The 20,785-nt window shown below is 41.4% G+C and overlaps 1 protein-coding gene across 2 annotated transcripts in view; it reads left to right on the top strand.

Moving 5' to 3' along the window:
- LOC140464928 (sodium/hydrogen exchanger 3) overlaps positions 1–2,422 on the top strand; it is a 133,373-nt gene extending 130,951 nt beyond the window's left edge. For both annotated transcript variants that reach the window (XM_072560566.1, XM_072560565.1), the window contains exon 17: positions 1–2,422. This exon is cut by the window's left edge and continues 268 nt beyond it. The gene's annotated coding sequence lies outside the window, so the exon portion shown is untranslated.
- The last annotated feature ends 18,363 nt before the right edge of the window (positions 2,423–20,785 follow it).

Genomic DNA, 20,785 nt, shown 5'->3' with positions numbered 1-20,785 from the left:
TTCAGCAAAGCTTAATGAAGACCATCCACTTGGCTTGGCAGCAAAGAATTGCTGTGAATGTGAAACAGGCTGAGAATCTGAAAGAAGAGCTGGAAGGACCCGAGGATGGAAGAACAGAAACCATAGGTGAATAAGGAAACTTTAATGGGTGCAGCCTTCACAATCTTTTCACTAGTGCAAGCTCTCTGCATTATCCGCCTCTCTGGAATTCTGGCTTCTCTCCCAGTCTTTTGTTTCATTTTCCTAGAACAAGAAGGAACATAGCTTTAAGCACATTTGTGCTGTGCTTCGCCAGTAATCGAAGCTTTTAATTAGTGAGCTGGATATCTTCTGATTATGTGATACATTGCCAGAAAATGTATTTCCTGTACAGGCACTGAAATGGACAACTGCAATCTTTAAGACTTTAGAGGGGAGAATTGGTGTAGCTCACTAAGCATTTTAAATGGAATCGAAATAATATCATTAGTTCTCTATGCATCTACAGGAATCAATGCAGTAGAGGAGCAAGTCTCATTCCAATCATAAAAATGCAGGTTTCCTGTTTCAATGCTTATTGGGAAATTGGCTGATATAGATTTTTCCTTCTCCAATATAAATTTTTAGCTATTTTGTTCAATAAATCTTTTTTGTTACAGTTCAGATTGTCATACCTTTTATTTTTTGTAATAAAAGAAATGTGTATACACAATAGTCATTGGTGATGACGTGTTGTAAAACCTATGAAGTGTGAAAGTTAACTGACTCAGTAAGCCAACTGGTAGCTGGAGGTTAAAGATGCTTAAATGTTTCAGAAGCGCAGATCATATTGTTCAGGCAAACACTTGTAAACCTGACATCCTGTGCTGGAGAATAAGATTTAATATTAATATTGCTGGTGTCACATTATGTGTAAGAAGCATGCGACATTGTCGGAAAATGCATGTTCTTGTTGTGAGGCTCTAGCTGCCTTGTTTTTCCTGACTTTCACAGACTGCTCAAAGTCCAACACGCGTCACGTTGGTAGAATACAGGTTAAGAAGGAATTGTTTAATGCAATCAGGGTTTTGAATGCTTTGTCTAAACTGGATGAGCGTTTCAGTATGCCCTTTGCAATATATAAGTGTGTATTCTCATGGATGTGCAATAATCATGTTGAGTTCAGAGAGTACTCCGTGACCTGCCCCAACCCCACTATTTATCCCCGCACTTTGTTAGCCCAGATATACTTTACTAAGTGCTGGTGTTCTGAAATTTAAACAAGTGAGTTTTTGATACCTGACGTGGGGCAGAGTTATGGCTTTTCTCCATAAACATCAAGAGAGCCAGCCAAATCAAGACTAGCTGCAATTGGTTATCTTTCAAATATTGTGTTCAGTCTTGCCTTTATTAACCTACGCTCAGGAAAACACCATTCCTATTCTAGGATTGAGAATGAACATTATTTATCACAGTAAGCCTCTGATTTAGTGCGTCAAGTAATTTAAATTGATCAAACTGGGAACAATTGACAAAAGCTGCCAACATTATTTGTGGTCATATCAAAGGTCAACTCACCACTGCTAATTTAAGCAGCAGGGAGAGAAAGGGACTTGCTGATTGAAGGTCAATGAATGCCATTGAGCTCCTAATTTCCATTTGTCCCCTACTCCATCCCCATTACTCTTCCAAATCGCCATTCACCTTCAGTAAATAATGCAAGCTACGTGGTTGTAGATTTAATATTTTACAAAAAGATGAAAGCAATCTTTTCATTTACACATTAACCTAAGTTTCATTGCTAGGCCGTGTGATGATAACAGCATCACAATGTAGCGGAGTGCTGACCTAAGAAATTCTGCTTCATAGGCTCTTGATATTAAGATTAGAGTTGTGAATTATTCTTTTTCCAATCTCCTTTGAAATTACACTATTGATCCCTGGCCTCAACCATACCTACCCTGTAACTTGGCACTAAGAAGCATGTAGGAGTTCCCTAGGATGAAGAATTGTATGCCAGTTGTTTTGACTTTTTTTTCCATTTTCTCATTTCATCATTCTCTTTATTTTTAACAATAGATTGTTATCGGGATAAAGGGTACTTCTCTGAACCTCAATATTTTCTAATCCTATAAATAACATTTTAACAGGCTGAATTATTAGTTGCTGATTTATTGGGCAGGTATGATTATTGGCTACAATGAGGGTTTTTCAGGGTTCACTAATTTGTTTCTTACCCTGTCATCTTTGTGGCGGCCAATCAAGTGTTGTATATGATACAAATTCGACATTTATTATGTCTCTAGTCTGCTGATGTGAGCTGTACATTGTATCATCCAGGTCTACTCAATGTCTTCCACATGTTTTATGACTGTTTGTTTTTTTTAATACTTATCATGTTCAAAGTTTTACTATATCATGTTGGAGTTAAAAATCTATTTTAAAATAAAATTTTAAAAGGAAATACTGCTTCTTTTAAACTAATAAAATTGCAACTGGTTCCTCAGGGATATATGAACTTCTGGCTCTGTGTATGTGTTTGTGATTCCCTTTTATTCCCTCCCCACAGATGTCCTATCTTCCTTTTCCTCTGACTATACAAGTGTTTGATTTCCAAACAGCAAGGTGGTTATCTAGGTCAATGTTCATCTTTTCAAGTTTCACCAAAACTCTCAAACTGGTTCTTCGTCATTGTTGGTTGAGGGATATTGCTGTGTTTAAAACTAACTGCCTACATAGCTGTGAATACATTTGAAGGCAATATTCCATTATGGAGCAAATTGGAATGTCTTGAGGATGTAAAAGATGTTGTATAGCCATGAAACTTGACTCATAGCTTTTTTTTCCAATCCACTTGTACCAATTCACAACACTTTAGTAAAGTTGATTTTTTTTTACCCAACTAGGAATTTTTGCTCCTTGTATGTCTTTTTTTTGATAATTCCTTGAAATTTAACTGAATTCTGATCGCAATCTGTAAAATGCCCCCTCACTTACTGTTCCACCTTGCCCAGGTTAATTCCTGAAGCCTGGAAATTTATCTTCCATTTGTGCTATATTCTGACTTAAAAATCTCCTGAGTGCAGTAGTGTATACTTTTTACATTGAATTTATACCAGTTCATTTTACTTGAAATCTATAAGAACTGCAACCCCATTACCTCTGCACTTGGTAATTTGCCTATATTTTTTTTCTCTTGTATTGCCCTGTCTGTTTGAACTTGGTACATTGCACACTCCCAGAAGTGTGACTGGCTCCTTTTTTGTTTTGCTTCCTCAGTTCAACCCTTCTAGAATGTTCTAATCAACCACCCGGTTCAGAGATTTTGAAATATATCTCTGGAGCAGTTGGGACTTGAACCTAGGTCTCCTGGCTCATAGGTAGGGACACTACCACTGTGTTACAAGAGCCCCAATCCATTTAATCCTTTAGAAAAAAAGCAAAATGCTGTATTTGCTGGAGATCTGAAATTAGTGCTGGAAATCTGGCAGTATCGATGGAGAGAGAGAGACATGTTAACATTTCAAGCTGAATTTGAATTTTCAGGACTGTTCTGAGGCAGATTCTTATTTGACTCAGTTTTAACTGTTTAGAACGTTAGCTGTTTCTCCTTCTTAGTATTTCTGGCACTTACTATTTTTGATATGCCCATTATTTGATGCTGTAGTATATTGCTGTTCTTCACAGCTTGTAACTTTAACCAAACAAACCTCCTGACGTTCCTCCAAAATTTCTCATCAGGAAATGTTGAGCGTGCTGTATGTTTTTTTTTAAGCTATATGTCAGTAAAGCCAACAATATTATCCTCTTTAAGTGTTGTGCCCTCATCTCATCTGACTTATCTTTTAGACTTCTTGCATTGAAGTATATACCATGAGTGTCGAGATATACAGCACAGAAATAGACCCTTTGGTCTAACCTGTTCATGCCAACCAGAGATCTGAAATTAATTTTGCCAGCATTGGCCCATATCTCTCTCAATCCTTTGTATTCATAAACCCATCCAGACGCCTTTTTAAATGTTGTAATTGTACCAGCCTCCAGCACTTACTCTGGTAGCTCATTCCATACACGCACCACCCTCAGTGAAAAAGTTGTCCCTTAGATCCCTTTTAAATCTTTGCCCTCTCACCTTAAACCTGAATCCTTTAGTTTTGGTCTCCCCTAGCCTATGGGAAAGACCTTGACTATTCACTGTATCCTTGCTCCACATGATTTTATAAACTTGTATAAGGTGACCCCTAAGCCTATGACACCACAGTCAAAATAGCCTCAGCCTCTTCAGCCTCACCTTTATAGCCCAAACCCTCCAACCCTGACAACGTTCCAATAAATCTTTTCTGAAGCCTTTCAAGTTTCACAACATATTTCCTGTAGAAGGGAGACCAGACTTGAGTGCAGTATTCCAGAAGTGGCCTTTATCTAACTCCTATGTTAGCTATTTCTAAACATTGCTTGCTTATTTATTAATTTTATAATTTCTTATTTCTGGTTTTGTTTCTCTTCTAAATCTACACTGCAGTTCTCACTTCCTTGCTAAATTAATTTAACCCTTTCTCAACACTACTTGCCAGTCTCCTAGCCAGGATATTGACTCCACTCCTGCTAAGATCCAACCTTTCTGGTGTGTACGGTTCCTGTCACCCCAAAAGCTGGTCCCAGTGCTCCACCTCCTTCATCTATGCTCTTTTCGTTTCTTCTGTATTCACCAACACATGACTGTTGAAATAATCTATAGTTTGCTACCTTTTTTAATTTGTTTTTCCTAGCTGCCTCAAATTAATGTGCCAACCCTCCACCAATTCAACCTCCTGTCCAGCTATATCATTGTAGCAACCTCCAAGTGCTTCCACGGTTCCTCAGTATCTTCCACCCACTCAGTATTAACCTCCATGTAGCATTTAGGGAGACAATTATTATCCTGGTGCATTTGGGGGACTTGACGATGATCTGCTTGGTCCTATTGGACTATGACTGACACCTGTTCTCCCTCAGTCTGCTTAAACTTCACCTGCAGAGTAACCATCTCTAGAAACACGCTATCTATATAACACTCACTGTTCAAATGCACTGTAGTGATGTTAACTGCTGCTTAAGCTCCTCCAGCTGATGATGCCATGTGTGGTTGTAGAATTTCCTGGAGTTCCTATGTGGAACGGTGTATGTTCTGTGGGGTTCATGTGTCTTGTTGCACCTCTGAATGATCAACCAACAACACTTAAACACATTATGAAACTTGTTTAAAATCAATAACTTCCCTTGTGCTAAAGGTACTTTGTTTATTGTTTCTTTCTGCTTGAGATTTTGGCTCCCTCCAAGCTCCAGTATCTCCAGGTTCACACTCCTTCCCTTCCTCCTTTCAGAAAAGAGGCCACTTGCAAGTGCTTTTTGTTTTAACCTTTTTACTTGTTTTAACCCTGAACTCCTTCAGATTCATGCCTATTTGCTTTGGGTTCTTGAGCATCAATGACTTTGGTTGGCTTTTTCACTGGAGACTAACGGCAGCCTCCTTGGCCACAACTTCTGGTATTCACTCCTAAACCGTTGTGCATCCTGAAGTGCTCTATAAAGTCCATCTCTTTGGCCACATGCCCAACTATCCTATCATTCGGTGTCTCGTTTTAACTTTTTTTTTGAGTTGGGCTGGTAAAATGCAGTTGATTGAATGGGGATGGGCAGTTAATTTGCCAGGCCATTAATGTTTTGTTAGTATGAGGAGAGGGCAAGTGGTTTCCTGACGGGAACAAAGAGGAGCTATTTGGTGGTGAATGGATTCCTATCTTCCCAACAATATCTGCAGATCATTTTCCCTTTGGTGTAAGGTCCCACATGATTCTTTTTACTTACTGCAGACCTATGGTAATCAGTCTGCTTTAATAGTGACTATTAGATTAGATTCCCTACAGTGTGGAAAGTGGCCGTTCGGCCCAACCAGTCCACACCGACCCTACGAAGGGTAACCCACCCAGACCCATTTCATTCTGACTAATGCATGGTATTTTTATTTACTTTATAGATGTGGGATTTGCTGACAAAACCAACATTTTGTTGTCCATCCCTACTAGCCTTTGAACTGATTTGCTTGCTAGACTACCCTAAGCAATCTGAGTGGTTAAGTGTCAAACACATTGAAAATTCCCTTTCCTAAAGAGTATTAGTGAACCAGTTAGATTGTGGTTTTAAAAAAAAATCATAATTTCATGGTCACCATCAATGGCACATTCCAGATTTCATGAATACTAATTTAATTTCCTCCAATCTCTTGCTGCCAAACCTTTTGATTTTCTCCTGTGATTTCTGATTGTGTGTTTCCCTGTTCATGCTGCCCCCTGCAGGCTTCAGCAGGCAGTGAGCATCACACTTTGTCTCTGTTCAGTGCCTTCTTTGTGGTAAAACTCCACTGCGCTGTGGTCGAAAGGGAGTATTACCTAGCAGACTACACTCACTGAGCGCACAGCAGAGTATTTGGCTAAGTAAATGAAGGAGACATTCTGGCTATTGAGGGAGTGCAGCGTAGGTTCACGAGGTCAATTCCTGGAATGGCAGGATTGCCTTACACGGAAAGACTGAAGCGACTGGGCTTGTATACCCTTGAGTTTAGAAGAATGAGAGGGGATCTGATTGAAACGTATAGGATTATGAAAGGACTGGACACTCTGGCAGGAGGGAACATATTTCCGTTGATGGGGGAGTGCCGAACCAGAGGACACAACTTAAAAATACGGGGTAGACCATTTAGGACAGAGATGAGGAGAAACTACTTCACCCAGAGAGTGGTGGCTGTGTGGAATGCTCTGCCCCAGAGGGCAGTGGAGGCCCAGTCTCTGGATTCTTTTAAGAAAGAATTGGATAGAGCTCTTAAAGATAGTGGAGTCAAGGGGTATGGAGATAAGGCTGGAACAGGATACTGATTAGGAATGATCATATTGAATGGCGGTGCAGGCTCGAAGGGCAGAATGGCCTACTCCTGCATCTATTGTCTATTGTCTATTGAGACTTCAAGGAGCATTGATGAGAAAGGAGCAAAGAAGTGGAGAGTTTCAGATCATCTGCTCCAATTTATCCTGAAGGTACGTTTGCCTTTATTGCCTTGTCAGTATAGGAGTTGCGAGGTCATTTTGCAGCTGCACAAGACATTGCTCAGGTCACTTTTGGAATATTACACTCCATTCTAGTCTCCCTGCTATATGAAAGATGTTGTGAAGGGGTTCACAAAAGATTTGTAAGGACATTGCTGGCGTTGGAGGGCTTGAGTTATAGGGAGAGGCCGAATGGGCTGGGGCTGTTTACCCTAGAGCGTTGGAGGCTGAGGGGTGACCTTATAGGGGTTATAAAATCACAAGAAGCAAGGATAAGATAAATAGACGAGGTCTTTTCCCTGGCGTGGGGGAGTCCAGAACTAAAGGGCATAGTTTTAAGGTGAGGGGGAAAGATTTAAAAGGGACCTAAGGGGCAACTTTTTCAGAGGGTGGTACATGCATGGAATGACTTGTCAGAGGAAGTGGTGGAGGCTGGTACAATTGCAACATTTAAGAGGCAGCTGGATGGATATATGAATAGGAAGGATTTGGAGGGATATGGGCCAAGTGCTGGCAAATGGGATTAGATCAATTTGGATATCTGGTCGGCACGGATGAGTCGGACTGGTGGGTCTGTTTCTGTGCTATACATCTCAATGACTCAGTGACTCAATCGCTGTGTTGAGATTTGAATCCAGAGTATTATCCTGGCCTCTGGACTTTTAGACTAATGACATTGCCACTACGTTAGCAGAATTCCAGAGGGCTGGTATGCTGAGCTCTGAGGTGCTAGCCTATGATTAGGCAGTAACATGTAAGACCTGCCCATCAGTTTGCTTTCCCCCTATACAACCCTCCCGCATTGTTCCCTACCCCCAATAAACTGCTTCTCTGTTGGCTCTTGTATGTCATGTTCTAATTTTAATCCTAGGTCAGCCATCCCTCTTGGCTGAGCATGCTAGCCATGTGAAAACTATCCCAATGTTGGAATTCTGAAGGTCAAAAATTAAGCTGAGCTCCAAAAGCTTGCAATTTCAAGTAAACCTGTTGAACTCTCACCTGGTTTTTGGAACTTTTAACAATACCTCCATTCTAAATTCTGATTTTCTTTTTGTTTAACTGGCCTAAACTTTTCTCCCCTACTTTACCAGATTCACCCTAACCTGCTATATGCGAAATAGGAATCACCATCTTATTTATATAAAGTTGATTTTAGATGCTTGAGCAGTGCATCTTGACCACTGTGCTCCCTGTTGAACTTTTGACAATGTTTCAATTTCTTGGTGACATCATTAACATCTTGTACAGAGTTATGGAACAACTTCTGGCTGAATTCCTTAAGTGTCATGAGTTAATTATTATCTCTGGAATTTGTTTTTATTCTGTCTTTAACCATTCAACCATTTAGATTAATGCATGTTTCTTTCTCTGCATTACACATCTTGTTTCCCACTAGGCTAAATTACCATAGTAGCTGCTGGGATTTTATAAATGACTAAAATTAAGGAATGTGGGTTGCATCAGGATGAATCTTGATCATTGTGTTTGAAAGGCATCCAGATTGTGTTGGTACCAATGCACAAAGGAATTTCTCTTACTCACTAATGGGCATCATAGCAGATGCAAAATGGTTGGTTCTACCAATCACTATCAATCAAGTGGAAGTGCTTTTGTAGAATGCATGTGGTTCATATTTGCACTAAGAGTTTTTAAAAACATTTGATCATGGGAGGTGGGCCTCGTTAGCTAGAACAGCACTTATTGCCCACAGGGCAGCTAAGAGTCACACCACATTGCTTTGAATCTGGAATCACCTGTAGGCCAGACCAGGTAAGGACATTAATGAACCAGATGGGTTCTTTTATTTCCTGACAATGGTTTCATGGTCATCATTAGATTCTTATTTCCGGATTTTTATTGAATTCAAACTTGACCATCTGACATGGCTGGATTAGAACCCAGATCCCCAGAACATGACCTGGGTCTCGAGCTCATTGGCCTACAGTATGATCATTAGATCAATGCCTCTCCAGTGAGTGCCCTCATAGGGAGAAGTAGTATTTTGGTGAATTGTCTGTTTTTTTTTCCCTATAGTCTTCACCCAGCATCATCTCCCCATAAACAAATGAAGTAGAAAATTGCAAGACCAAGACTGATATCCATGTCTTAACAAAAACCCATTAAGAGTTAATGAACTCAAACCTGTAAAATGTTTAATTTAGTAAAGATACAGACCAGTTATAATTAGTCAATGGCAGGATGTTCCATAGGTCCCAATGGCTGCTTCTGGCCCTGTGCTTGTTCGTCCATTTTTGAGATTCTGAAAACAACCTAACCTTAATCTATTTTAATGAGCTGCATTTTAACGACAATTTATCGCAACTTTCACATTGCGTAGCAATGACGTTTGCAAATGAAGATTAATCCAGGCAAGTGAGGTTTATAAAATCATGAGGGGCATGGATAGGATAAATGGATAAAGTCTCTTACCTGGGGTGGTGGAGTCCAGAACCAGAGGGCATAGGTTTAGGGTGACAGGGGAAAGATATAAAAGAGACCTAAGGGGCAACTTTTTCACGCAGAGGTCAGTACGTGTATAGAATGAGCTGCCAGAGGGAAGTGGTGGAGGCTAGTACATTTGCAACATGTTAAAAGGCATTTGGATGGGTATGTGAATAGGAAGGGTTTGGAGGGATATGGGCTGGGTGGTGGCAGGTGGGATTAAATTGGGTTGGGATAGCTGGTCGGCATGGACGAGTTGGACTGAAGGGTATGTTTCTGTGCTGTACATCTTTATGACTCCAAGTGTGAGGTGATGGATTTTGGAAGATTTAGTGCAAACAGAAAGTATACAGTAAATGGCAGAACCCTTGTAGCATCAATTTACAGCATGATCTAGGTGTACAGGTCCACAGTTTTCTGAAAGTTATCACAAATGGATAAGGCGGCCACCCCATTGGACAGAGCATAAGAGTATAAAAAAATTGGCAAGTCATCTTGCAGCTGTCTTGAACTTTAGTCAGGCTACATTGGAATATTGTGTACAATTCTGGTTGCCACACTGCCAGAAAGATATGGAGGCCTTGGAGAGGATACAGGAAAGGTTTACCAGCATCCTGCCTGTTTTGGAGGGCATTAGCCATGAAAAGGAATTGGACTAACTTAGTTTATTTTCACTTGAATGTCAAAGGATGAAGGGTGACCTGATAGAATTTTGCAAAATCGATTTGCATGGATAGTCAGTTGTTTTTCAATGGAAGAATGGTCAATTACTATAGAGCATGGGTTTAAAGTGATGGGATAAATTTAAAGGAAATCTGAGAGGCAGGTTTTTATACAGAGGTTGTTAGGGTCTTGAATGCACTGCCAGAGGATGTGGTGGAGGTAGAATACAATAGTAACACTCAAGGTATCTTAAGAGATACATGAATAAGCAGAGAATAGATGGATATGGACCATGTAGTAATAAAAGGACTTTAGAAAGGAATCATGTCTGTGCCATTGTATTGGGCCAAAGAGCCTGATGCTGTACTGTTCTTTGTCCATTGAAATGCAATTGAGAGATTAAAAAACTAGTCATTCTGGGAAGCTGCTCCTTGTGATCCATGCATGGCTAATATTTAACTTTGATAGCATTATGGTGTTGCACTGTGCTTGTTACTGCACACAACTGAAGACTAGTATTATAGGTGGATGTTCACTCACATATTTGTGTTGTCTTAGAACCATAATGTTGACACTTCAGATGAATTTGCTAAGAAAATCTGGCTGCAGAAATATAATGGGGGCGTAATGGAATTGCAACCTTGTTGCATTACTCCTAAACATATACAATAACAGAGTCATTTATTGTAAAAGTATTGTGATTGTGTAATAAAATGAGTTCAGATGCAATGATGTCAGTGATAACTTAATGCAGTAAATGTCCGTTTAAGATTTATTGCCCAAATGCTGGGTTTGATCTATTTGTTCTGGCACTGTTCCATTTGAAATTCAGCACACTCTGGTGGCAATTAAAGTCTTCTCCTTTTATGACTATTGAAAGAACTGCATTTTTGGTGAATCACCTATTTCCTATTGCGCAAATGCTGCCATCATCTTGTGGCTGTGATTTATCAAATGCAGAATAATGTCTGGACCTAAATCTTTCTGACATTGCTGAATAGCATGTGGGCTGTTGTTAGCAATAGGTGTTTTCTTTCCATTTAGAGTCATAAAGTCATAGATGTATAGCATGGAAGTAGACCCTTCGGACCGACTCGTCCATGCCGACCAGATATCTTGCTAGCATCTGGCCCATATCTCTCTAAACCCTTCCTATTCATATACCCATCCAGATGCCTTTTAAATGTTGTAATTGTACCAGTCTCCAACAAGTCCTCTGGCAGCTTATTCTACCACCACCCTTTAGGTCCCTTTCCCCTCTCACCTTTTAAAAATATGCCCTGTAGTTTTGGACTCTCCCACCTCCGGGAAAAGACTTGTCTGTTTACCCTATTCATGCCCCTCATGCTTTTATAAACCTCTATAAGGCCACCCCTTAATTTCCAAAGATTCAGGGAAAATAGCTCCAGCTTATATAACGCAAACCTTCCAACTCTGGCAACATCCTTGTAAATCTTTTCTGAACCCTTTAAAATTTCATAACATCCTTCCTATAAGAGGGAGACCAGAATTGCATGCAATACTCTAAAAGTGTCCTAACCAATGTACTGTACAGTTGCATCATGACCTCCCAACTCCTCCACTCAACACATTGACCAATAAAGGCAAGGATAAAGTTTCCTTACATACAAAGAAGGACACCACTTTGACTGGGACAACACACACAACCTAGGACAGGCAAAACAAAGACATGCACAAGAATTTTTAGAGGAATGGCATTCCATCCAGAACTCCATCAATAAACACACAGACTTAGATCCCATCTACTTTCCCTTGAAAAACAAAATCAGAAATTACATCACCCACCTTAAGAAACCAAGACCTATACATATGGAGGCAGGATATTCCACCAACACTTCACCAGAGACACTCACTGATGACGCTACCTAGTCATGGTGACGAAACATCTGGAAAAACAACTTGCCAGCTCAGCGAGCTAACTTACAAATCTTCTCAAAAATTGCCAAAGGCAAGCTTACCAAATACCTCCTTCCTTATCTTATCTACCTGTGACTCTACTTGCAAGGAAGTATGAACCTGTAGTCCAAGGAATCTTTGTTCAGCAACACTCCTAAGTACCTTATCATTAAGTGTTTAAGTCCTGCCCTGATTTTCCTTTCCAAAGTGTAGCATCTCCTATTTATCTAAATTAAACTTCATCTGCCATTCCTCAACCAATTGGCCCATCTGATCAAGATCCCATTGTACTCTGAGGTAACCTCCTTTGCTGTCCACTATACCTCCAATTTTGGTGTCATCTGCAAACTTACTAACCATACTTCCTATGTTCACATACAAATCATTTATATAAATGACAAAAATCAACACCAATCCTTGAGGCACACTGCTGGTCGCAGGTATTCAGTCTGAAAGGCAACCTTTCACCACCACCCTCTGTCTTCTACCTTCAGTATCCAAAAGCTAGATCTTCATGTATTCCATGAGATCTAACCTTGCTATTTAGTCTACAATGAGGATCTTTGTCAAGCACCTTAATCAAGTCCATATAGATCACGTCCACTGCTCTGCCCTCATCAATCCTCTTCGTTACTTCTTCAAAACGCTCCATCAAATTAATGAGACACTATTTCCCATGCACAAAGCCATGTTGACTATCCCTAAACAGCCCTTGTCTTTCCAAATACATTTATTTTCTGTCCCTCAGGATTCCTTCCAACAACTTGCACACCACCAATGTCAGACTCACTAGTACCCTGGCTTTCCCTACCACTTTTCTTAAATAGTGGCACAATGTTAGCCAACCTCCAATCTTTTGGCACCTCACCTGTGGCGGTTGATAATAAAAATAACCCAGCAAGGGGCCCAGCAATCACTTGTCTGCTTCCTACAGAGTTCCAGGGTACATCTGATCAGGTCCCAGGGATTTATTCACTTTTTAATGTGTTTTAAGACATCCACCTCTGTAATATGGACATTTTTCAAGATGTCGCTATTTAATTCCCCATGTTCTCAATCTTCTGTATCCTTCTCCACAGTAAACATAGCTGCAAAATATTTGTTTAGTATCTCCCCATCTCCTGCAGTTCCACACATAGGTGGCTTTGCTGATCTTCAAGAGGACCTATTCTCCCCCTGGTTGCCCTTTTTTGTCCTTGATGTATTTGTAAAATCCCTTTGGATTCTCTTTAACCCTATTTGTCAAAGCTATCTCATGTCCCCTTTTTGTCCTCCTGATTTCCCTCTTAGGTATAATCCTCCTGCTTTTATACTGTTCCAGGGATTCACTCGATCTCTGCTGTCTATACCTGACGTATGCTTCCTTCTTTTCCTTAACCAAAACCTCAATTTCTCCAGTTATCCAGCATTCCCACAACCTACCAGCCTTGCTCTTCACCTAACAGGAACATATTGTCTCTGGATTCTCATTATCTCATTTTTGAATGCATCCCATTTTCCAGCCATTCTTTTAACTGCAAACAACCGCAACCACCCCTTTCCCCCCCCCCCCCCCCCCCTTCCACCCCCACCACCCCACCCCCAACAACTTTAAGTTCTTGCCTAATTACTGTCAAAATTGGCCTTTTTCCAGTTTACAACTTTAACTTTTAGATCCGGTCTAGCCTTTCCCATCACTTTTTTAAAAAAAAATTAACAGAATTATGTTCATTGGTCCCAAAGTGCTCCCCCACTGACACCTGTCACCTGCCCTGTCTTATTTCCCAAGAGTAGGTCGGGTTTTGCACCTTCTGTAGTAAATCAGAAAATTTTCTTGTCGACACTTAACATTTTCCTCTCCATCCAAACCCATTACACTGAGGCAGTCCCAGTCAATGTTTGAAAAGTTTGAAATCTCCTACCATAATCACCCCATTATTCTTACAGATAACAGAGATCTCCTTACAAATTTGTTTCTCAATTTCCTGCTGAGTATTGAAGGGTCTGTCGTACAATGCCAATATAGTGATCAGCCCTTTTCTTATTTCTCATTTCCACCCAACTAACCTCCCTGGGTGTGTTCCCAGGAATAATCTTCCTAAACACAGCTATAATGTTATTCTTAATCAAAAACACCACTCCCTTTCCTCTTTTGGTCCTGTTTCTATCCTTTCAATAGCATCTATACCCTGGAACATTAAGCTGCCAGTCATGTCCATCCCTGAGCCATGTCTCTGTAATTTCTGTTATAATTTTTTTTGCTTTCAAACCCAACCTACTCTTACTGGGCAATTTAAAAGTTTGCCCAGATGTTCTTGTCATGTAATCAAAGACCAACAGTTTTCAATAGCTAATTGATCATTCTGGCCTAATTCTTCTACTTCAATCTGGATGATTCTACTGGAGTTAAAATTGTGGATAGAAATTATTTCCTTTGGTAGTGGACATCAAAACTAGATGGTTAGCCTTAACATAAGAGACGTTATTCACACAAATTGGGTGGAAATCAGGATCTGTCTGTAAGCTGTTGCTGGGTGACACAGCTTCAATGAGTCTAGCATCTTCTATCAGTTGACCACGTACCAGACTTTGCCTTGGTCCCTGGCCCCCTGCTTCTCTCTATTCAATTCACTGACTGTCAAGGAAGTCCACAATGCTATTGATTTGTGAAGTAGATACCTGTGTGCAGAAGGAAGTGTAGGGAAAGGTGCCTGTAGGGAAAATATTGTATTATAAAGAACTTTCACTTTAGTATTGGTTGGCTGACTCAAAACCCCTCAGTATTGATGGCTTTGAGGTGCAGCCTCCACACCATTGTTTTATTGACCTACAACGGCAATTTTCACACCACAAAGCCTCTGCAAACCATGAGTGATCACAAAATTTGTTTCCTTGGTTAAGTGTTAGCCAACATAATGGCCTGAAGCTCTGTCCTCTTGTTTGAATAGTGCTATCATTTGAGAGAGCAAATAAAGCTCACACTCTCATGAGAGAACAAATAAAGCTTTGGCAAGAATGCAAGGGCAAACATTACTCTTGTTGGGCAATTTGAGGTTGGGGTTGAAAGCAAAAAAAAATCACATCAGAAATTACAGAGACATAGCTCGGGGGTGGACAGGACTGGCAGCTTTAAACTTTTGGTTGAAAGTTTTATCTAAATGATGGAACCTCCTGAGGTAGCACTTTCTCAGCCTGAGTCATTGCATTCAATTGTACTCTGATTGTTCTATCCACACTGGATAACACAGCAGCTTGTGTGTAGGGTCTGCTTTAATATGCCTACTGCAGACTTTAAACTCTAGTTTCCTGTCTTTTTGTTAAGCCTGTGTGTGTATTCCAAAATGAACAATTGAGCACAGTAGCCATCAATGGTAAACAGTCTCATAAGTGACAGACAACTGAATATTACATTCAGCTCAGTTGAAACTAGGAAAATCAGTACAGTCCTCAAATCAATCCAGACATCTGCAAGTGGGGATAACCAATAGTAACACGTTAAAACTACATAAGGAAGGTGAGTAAGTTGTCCTGGCACTTGTTTAGATTTAGATTTTCTACAGTGTGGAAACAGGCCTTTTGGCCCAACCAGTCCACACTGACCCTCTGAAGAGTAGCCCACACAGACCCATTTCCCTCTGACTCATGCCCCTAACCCTATGGGCAATTTAGCATAGCCAGTTCACCTAACCTGCACATCTTTGGACTGTGGGAGGAAACCCCCGCAGACACTGGGAGAATATACAAACTCCACACAGGCAGTCACCCGAGACTGGAATTGAATCTGGGACCCTGGTACTGTGAGGCAGCAGTGCTAACCACTGAGCCACCGTGCTGCCATTTGGCTCATGTTTGAATATCTGTTCCATCAATTTGTTGATAAGGGCCTCATGAATTTTATCATTAAGATTAGGTTGTCTCAACCAGCTGTTACTTCCCTCCCTTCCTCTAATCAATGGTGATAAATACTCAATGATCTCCAATTCACTTGACTTAGCCCTGAAATTATTTTTCTTTAATTTCACTCCTCTTTCCCCTTTGTGACCCCTCCAATACCTTGTCCTTGAGAATGATCGCCTGCTCTGTCAGCCCTTTCCCATTTAAGCTGCTTACCCCCTCACTCTGTCTTGCACTCTTCCACGTGCGCTTATTCTGGATTGAGCTCTCTCTCTCCTTCAAACATGTCATCTCTCTGCTCTTGCAAGCTATTGCCCTTACCCTCAAATGTCTCTTTCCTCTCCAAGTCCTTGACTGTATTGTCACCTCCCAAATCTCTGCCATCTTTCTCACAATTCCATGTTGTAAGCCTGCTCTAGGACTGACATTGCTCTTACCAAGTCAAATGATATTTTATGTGACTGTGACAGAGAAAATCCTTCTCATTTGGTAGGCAGCTTATTGACTGACAGAGTTGAACTAATCAACCTTCTAAAATGCCTCAACTCTCCAGTTTGATGAGACTGTACGTGTCTGATTTATTTTTATTGAACTAATCCAATCGAGGGAATTCCCCACAAGGACTTCTCCTCTCAATCACACACCATTTTCTCTAGTTGCCCTCACGGCGCTATGCTTGATCCCCACCCATTTCTTTCACCATCAATATGCTCCCTACCTGTCACATGCCAAAACCAAACGTTAGTTTTCATGACATTATCTTCCCAGGCCCTGAACAACAGCTGAAAATTTGGAAGAATTACATGAGGTTCAGCAATGCTTTTGTTGAGACAAGCTTCTTTACCAGTGAGCAAGAGGAGGACTATGAACAGGGGCTATTACCCATTATCGCCCCCATTCTTTAATCTCACCTTACTAATATGAAAGTTCCTATCACCTGCTGGATAGAAACAGGACACTGAATTCCCGACATGAAGGGGTGAGCACTTGGTGAATACAGTTCTACATTTGCTCCTCTGGACCTCCGTCATAGCCAACTGGAACCAATGTCTCAGCCACAACGCATGGGCAGCAGCTGCATGAACGCCACATGAGTGGGCACTGATGATTGACACATGTCAGTCTTTATGCACCAGCGTGGCCTATCTCCAAACCACTTAGTGTACCTCTGTACTTCAATGCTCCAAATTGGCTTACGTTAACAACTAACATTGGAATGCTGTTGTATAGACACTTTGCACACAGGGACAGGAATGCAGCTGACAGGATTGGACCAGGCTACATCTCAGGGCTGCTTGCTCACTGTCTTGGTGCTCACTCACTTTGTGTCCCTGCTTTGACTTGCCTTTTAGTGCTTTAACCATCAGTAGGAGCTAACGGGCTTACCGTGCATGTCTTGGTTTATGTTTTAAGTCGGACACAAAGTCAGAAATCTTGTCAGCAGTCACCAGTCACCAGTCAATGGGGTGGATGTGTTGCTGAATGGCACTATGCTGTGTCAATCTTGCAAACCTATACCATGTGCTGGCAACTTATATGGCAAACACACTGTACGTGCTTCAAGCAAATGTATGGGCTTGCCATATAAGAGGGAATAGTCCTCGGTTAAATAAAAAGTAACCTCCATCAGTCCAGAGGCTTGGGTATGCTCATTCAGCTGCTTGGGATAGTCAGGTACCTCTTTATTAAGGAGGAAAGGAGCTGAATATCGGGCACCCCAAACCCAGCCTCAATATAGGCTCTTTTCTCTTGGAATATGGGAACAGGATGGATTGAGTGTGATGAAAATGGGTGGCCTAGCTGTTATTGCTAATCCAAGTGGGGCCAAGGTGGTGAGGTATTCCAAGTAACTGAGCAGAGGTCAAGCAGAGCAGGTGGTGTGGAGGAACTGAGGGGGGCAAGTGTGAGTGAGGGAAGGTGTTCTATTCAATAATAACAATATTATAGCAAAATCCTTAGTGGGAGGTGTGTGCAGTTGCAGAGAGAATATCGTGGCACTAGTCCTGGCTGAGCAGCAAAAGTCATTAACCCTTTTCCTACACTGCTGAACGTTCCTTGAGATAGCCAAGACCAAACAGACCTGGTTGGCAATCCTGGGGCAGGTTGGCAGTGTCTGGTGTCATGGCCTCCACTGCTGGCCCTGGGGGAAGATGTGCCTTCTCCTCCAAGCCTCTGCTTGTGAAGCAGGGCACCACTCTCCTCTTTATCTGCCATATCCAGGGCAAATGTCACAAACCGTACTGGGCAGCTCTGGACTGACTATTCATGAATAAGTCCTTGATAGTCTTTTAAAGACTGTACCTGCACTAGTTTATATCCCTGCAGTGGTGAGTATTGCTTACGTGAAGTGGGAGAATTGGGCTAGCATCAGCTGGGTGAACCCCAGAGGACCAGGTTAGAGAGTTGATGAGGTAAGTTTGGGACGATAGTGCGAAAAATGTAGCTAGGCCTTGTGGAGAGAAATCCCCCATGCAACACAATGGAAATGACACTGTTAAAACATGGTCAAATTCAACCCCATATGTGTTGAGGACATCCAGCCTTTACTTCAGCACACTCTCTCTCCCCATTTTTACACTGTTGCTATTTTGTAAAAACTATTCTTTCATGGGATCTAAGCATCACGACAAATCTAACATGAGTTGCCCCATCCTACTTGCCCTTCAGAAGGTGGTCTATGATGAAGAGCTTCCTCAGATCTGCCTGACCGACTGTGCTTTTCCAGCACCACACTCTTCAACCTTGAAGTTGTGGTGAATCTCTTACATGAACTGTAGCTGTCTATCTGGTGCAGGTACACTGTGCTGTTAGGAAGGCAATTCCAGGTTTTTTGTCATAGAGACATTGAAGATGTAGTGATATAGCCATATGTCAGGATTAGATTAGATTAGATTACTTACAGTGTGGAAACAGGCCCTTCAGCCCAACAAGTCCACACTGCCCCGCCGAAGCGCAACCCACCCATACCCTGACATCTACCCCTTACCTCACACTACGGGCAATTTAGCATGGCCAATTCACCTGACCTGCACATCTTTGGACTGTGGGAGGAAACCGGAGCACCCGGAGGAAACCCACGCAGACACGGGGAGAATGTGCAAACTCCACACAGTCAGTTGCCTGAGGCAGGAATTGAACCCAGGTCTCTGGTGCTATGAGGCAGCAGTGCTAACCACTGTGCCACTGTGCCACCGTGCCGCCTTGTGTCTTGGAAAGGAATTTCCAACTAATGGCGTTCCCATGTGATTGTTGCTCCTGTCCTTACAGGTGATAAAGTTTGGAGATTTGAAAGGTGCTGCCAAAGGACACTTAGCAAGTTCCTATGCTTCTTTTACATGCTTCTTTTACATGTTATTCTTGCTGCTAGTGACTTATCAGCCTGATTATCCTTCATTCAATTTTGGATGTGCAGACATTCCTTGCAGGTTAAGGAGGTGTTAGGAAGAGTGACCAAAAGTGGCAGGTTTTAAGGAGGAGTGAAATGGAGGGAAGGAACTGTTTAGGTAGGGTATTCTAGGTTACAGCATTTGTGGCTGAAGGCGTGGTTACCTATGACATAGCAGAGGCGATTCAGTGAGTCAGTCAGTGAAAAGCTGAGTCTGGAATTGGGAGGGAGGACGTTACAGGGAAAGGGAAGGATTTAAAATCGGCAAATGAGAATTTTTAAGTCTAAGCTGTTGTTGGATTAGGAGCTAACATAGTCAGAAGGACAGGGAAATTGTATGAGTTGGCTTTTATGGTATTGTATTGTACAATGGGGTTTGGGATTAAGTATAGTTTATGAAGGATGTGGGCCAGGAAGGTGACCAGAAATGCATTGGAAAAGCTAAGTGTGGAGGTGGTAAACTGAGGGTTTAAACAGCAGACAGGTAGAACAGGAAATATTTTGAAATGAACAATCACATTTCATATCTTGAATGATTCATAGCCGGTGTGATTTATAAAGTGAACATGTGCAACTTTTAGCGAGTGTATAGAAATCAAAACCTGGTCCGTGTTTAAATGGAATACTCAAGAATGTTCTTCCTGAGTCACCAGTTTGGGAAAGGGAATGGAATCACAAGCAGGGAACTGGATGTTTTGCTAAACACAGGACAATGGTTTCGATGCTTTAGTTCAAAAAAGTCGCAACAGCATGAAGACAAGCTGCTGGACAACCTGCAGGAATAAATAAATTGAGAGGTGGGAATGGGAGAGCTGGATGTGATGGAAGTGTGATGGAAGACAGAGTATACAAGGTGATGCTCAAATTAGGGTGCAGTCTTAGAAATCTAATGACAGCACAATGACATATGCATTGCAAGACCCTTTCCACCAATGCTGTTTGAAAAAAAACAGATTAAGTACGACAGTAAATTGTTACTAGCAGAATATTTGTACATTGCAATACAAACACAATCCAGCAAATAGCATATGCCATAATTTGCTTTTATCCAAGAACTGCCACAAAATAAATTATGTTCATTTCTAATCTATTGAGACAAAAATAATGAGCACTTGTCATCTTCCTCAACCTCCACAACAAAGCTTAAAGCAACTATTATTGCGTACATTAGTAAACAAAATCAAATCATACTGGACAGAGTGTAGAGAGAGGAGGCAGCAAGTCTCAAACAGCTGTAGAGAGTAGGGAATGGTTTCCATTCTGAGCACATCATGGAGAGAGACTCAGCAACCGGTTTAAAGACTCTGGAGATTGAACAGTTTCAATTTGAACAGAGAGAGGAAGCAGCATAAGAGTTTTTAAAATTCACTCATGGGACATAGACATCACTGGCTGGCCAGCACTTTTTTTAATTGCCTGTCCCTAGTTGCTCTTGAGAAGGCAGTTGACAAAGACAGTTCAGGATTGT

The sequence above is a fragment of the Chiloscyllium punctatum genome, chromosome 41, assembly GCF_047496795.1.
Source record: "Chiloscyllium punctatum isolate Juve2018m chromosome 41, sChiPun1.3, whole genome shotgun sequence".
Classification (NCBI taxonomy): Eukaryota; Metazoa; Chordata; class Chondrichthyes; order Orectolobiformes; family Hemiscylliidae; genus Chiloscyllium; species Chiloscyllium punctatum.
Note: the sequence above shows the minus strand (reverse complement) of the source record. Positions and strands in the feature narration are given on the sequence as shown.